General features: G+C 34.1%; 1 pseudogene; it reads left to right on the top strand.

The window, feature by feature from the left end:
* The first annotated feature begins 214 nt into the window (after window positions 1-214).
* LOC109221319 overlaps window positions 215-3,980 on the top strand; it is an 18,123-nt pseudogene continuing 14,357 nt past the window's right edge.

The raw sequence follows: 3,980 nt of genomic DNA, 5'->3' as shown, positions 1-3,980 counted from the left end.
ACTAAATAACTCAGGATACACGTGTAACGTAAAATAATGATTCATCTATTTAAACTTAGTGTTTTCCTCAAATTTTGTGTAATTCATAGCAAACACATATTTTAATATTATTTATACCAATTTAAAATTGATTAGCATGGATACACGTGCAAAGCACGTGTTCAAAAACTAGTATATATATCCGCGTAAAAACTGTTGAATTCAGTTGAACTAATATGACAACATCGATCCACCTCTTGGCTACATTGGGAATATTTGCTATGCGTTTTTGTTTTTCCCTGTGACTCGATTATCTTCAATTTTGCCACTGGTTGGGCTAACTTCAGAATCAAGCATTAAATATCATATCTGGCTTGGTCATGCCTCAATGGCCCTTGCCATTCTCCATAGTGTTGGTTTCGTCATATACTATGCCGTGTCTAACCAAATAATTGAGGTTTGTTGACACATACCCTTAATTGATACTCCTCGGGTCTCAATTATACTCTTTCTTTTTTAGTTAGTCTCATAAAGAACGATATATTTTCATATTTAGTAACAATTTAACTTTAAACTCCCAATTTTATCCTTCATATGATGATTACAGAAATTTTCTGTGGCATATTTTAGATTGCAAGTTTTAAAAGTCTTTCTTTAATTCTTAAGCTCGGTACCCAATCAAATACCAACAACAACAACATATCCAGTATCATCCCACATTGTGAGGTCTGGAAAGGGTAGTGTGTACACAGACCTTACCCCTACCCAATCAAATACCATCACATCGAATTGGGACGAAGGGAATAATATATATTATATTCTTGAAGTATTTGGAGCTCTTAGTTATACATCTTTTTAGTTGGACGATATCTTTAATGACAAACGACTTTAGAGTGAGATTTGTGGATTTAACTAAACTTGATTATTGCTTTCTGTTGGAACTATATATACATTTGTAAACAAAATATAAAATGAATAAATATAATAATAATTAAGATCGATCAGTCACTTTGAGCCCACTGAGGCTAGATCTTGGATTCCCTTATGTCTTTAATTAGTCTTACAATTAAATAATATTGCAGATGTTAGAATGGATCAGTACCTACGTATCAAACGTGGCTGGAGAAATTGCTACCTTGGTTGCAATAGCAATGTGGTGTACTAGTTTGTACAAGATTAGGAGAAAGATGTTTAAAGTATTCTTCTACACACATCAGCTCTATACTACATCTTCTTCTACCTATAGAATGTTGGTGTTGCCTACACATGCATGACCCTCCCTGGAATTTTTCTCTTTGCGATTGATCGATACTTGAGATTCTTACAGTCTAAACGAAGGGCTCGATTCATTTCTGCACGTCTTTTGCCTTGTAGCACTATTGAACTCACCTTTTCCAAGAATCCAGGTGAATATAATCTTTTCAACATGTTAAAGAAGCTAGTATAGTAGTATGATAGTTATTACTATATATTATACGTACTTATTTTCACTTTACAGCATTGACGTACAACCCTACAAGCATTTTGTTTATAAATGTGCCAAGCGTATCCAAGTTGCAGTGGCATCCATTTAATGTAGTTTCAAACAGTAATTTGGAGGCAGATAAAGTCAGTGTTGTCATTAAATGCATGGGAAGTTGGAGTCAAAAGTTAGAAAAATAACTTTCTTCTTCTCCGGATCATCTTCATATCTCAACAGAGGGACCTTATGGACCTTCATTGTCACATTTCTTAAGGTAAATACCAAGGTGGAAACCTATACATACGTTCCAGATTTTTCTTTTTTCCTTTACCAGTGAATGACTAAGCTAGCTCAATTGAAAAGGAGAAAGTAAAAGAATAATTACAGTTCCCTCTCCTCTAATGTTGACATGGAAAGTAATGGGATCTTCGTGTAGGTTACATTACACTACTAGAATTTCGGAAAAAAGCGACCAGCAAAAGCGATCAACGTTGGTCGCTTATTGGCCAAAAAGTGACCAAAAAGTGACCAACCACGCCTGGTCGATATTAAGCCGGTCCCTTTACCTTAGGGACCAAAGTTGGTCGCTAAATAGCGACCAACGTTGGTCTCCTAGGTAAAAGGACCAAATTTTCCGGGCAAAGCAGATAGCGACCAACTTTGGTCGCTCAAATATTTTAATATTATATATTTGGCGACCAAAGTTGGCCTCCAGATGTAAATAACGTTTTATTTTTATTTATTTTTAATCATATTAAGCGACCAACTTTGGTCGCTATATTAATAAATGTTATAATTTTTTATTTAATGGGCGACCAATATTGGTCGCGAATGGCAAGAATTAATTTTTTTTTTTAACTATAAGCGACCAACCTTGGTGGCAAAATTACCAAAAAATTAATTTTTTTAAGTGAATAGCAACCAACTGGACATCAAAGTTGGTCGCTTTTTTGGTATATTTTGGGCAGAAACTGCCTGTTTTGGCTGCTACACCACCTGCCAGCTTATACCAAATATCCTAAACAGACATTTTATGCCAGCAACAACAAAAACAACAACAACAACACTAAAACGCAACAAAATATAAAGATAAATAGAACTAAAACATTAAGCGAACAAAACTAAGTTAACGTTTATTACAAGCTCATTCGAAAACTAGTTCTATTGTCTAGTTCAAAGTATATAAAGTACTCAAGGAGTGTTCTTTTAGCATCCTCGCTCGAAAGTTGGATTGCCTCGGCCGACTCGTTAGGTGGCTGACTTCGTATGAATTCCCCCACATCAGCTCTGAAGCGAACCTATAAGAAAAATTATATTGAATTAATATTTCAAAATTTATATAAAAGTAAATCAAAATACTTAATGATAAGTAAAAAACTTACATGTATAGTCGAGGCTCGACCCTCGACCCACCTTTCTGAATCAGTCTCTTTCTTCTTCTTTACAATTCGAGTTTCATTGAATAGCTCACCTTGCTTCATTGGCATCATAAAGCTGTCCGGTGGCTTTGGTGATTATCCTCATGGTACTATTACTCGGGATGAACTTGGATACAGAGAATAACTTGGATACAGTAGCTGACAGGGTGTGTCTTTTGATCAATTGTTGTTCTCGTTAGCGACAATGATGTTGAGACTGCAATGACATGTGTTTCAACTAGAGATGGTATAGGCAGGAATTTTAACATTTTCTAAGTAGATAAAAGAAAGATTATAGAGGAATTCTCTACTTCATTTTCCAAGAAGAAAAGAAGTTTAATTGAGAGTGACAAGGGTGATGGTGATGGAATGTTTACCGTTGGTCATGGCAGTTCCCATAAAACGGGGATCATAAGACTCTATGATGACAAAGATAATAGGAAGTTTTGTTCTCAACTTTCTTCCAAGTCTGATCCGTACAAGCTTAATGGGATATTGGTAATATTTCTTCGGATTCAGACAATAATTTGACTGACAAAAGTATGAAAATGCTAATCAAAAGAATTAAAGCTAAAACGTTTTTCTTGGTATAGTACCTAATACACTTATACTTAGTGCATAGTACAGCGTAAGTATATATATTATATATATTAACGGCTTACATTTATATTATTTAGATAGTAAATACAAAAGTGATTTTTAATTTTGACCATTGTTGACCTTAATGGAGACCAACTTTGGTCGCTAATTATACATGAAATTAATTTAGCGACCAAAGTTGGTCGCAAAATTTAAATCGAATTTATTTATATTTAATATAATATTTAAATTAAAAATATAATTATTAAAATTTATAACTGAGTCCCACTTTAGCGACCAAACTTGGTCGCTATCTGCCTACCCTTTATTTAGCGACCAACGTTGGTCGCCAAGTTTAAATTATACATATTTAAATTTTATATATTTTTTTAAATAATAATATAATTATTAAAATTTTGAAGGCGGGTCCCACTTTAACGACCAACATTGGTCGCTAATCTCAGTAAACCTTTGACCAAGCAAGTCTGACTAGTCCAGTCAACATTTTGACTAATTTATCGACCAAATTGCGACCAATCTTG

The sequence above is a fragment of the Nicotiana attenuata genome, unplaced genomic scaffold (genome assembly GCF_001879085.1).
Source record: "Nicotiana attenuata strain UT unplaced genomic scaffold, NIATTr2, whole genome shotgun sequence".
Taxonomy (NCBI): domain Eukaryota; kingdom Viridiplantae; phylum Streptophyta; class Magnoliopsida; order Solanales; family Solanaceae; genus Nicotiana; species Nicotiana attenuata.
The sequence above is the reverse complement of the archived record's forward strand: the minus strand, read 5'-3'. Positions and strand labels throughout refer to the sequence as shown.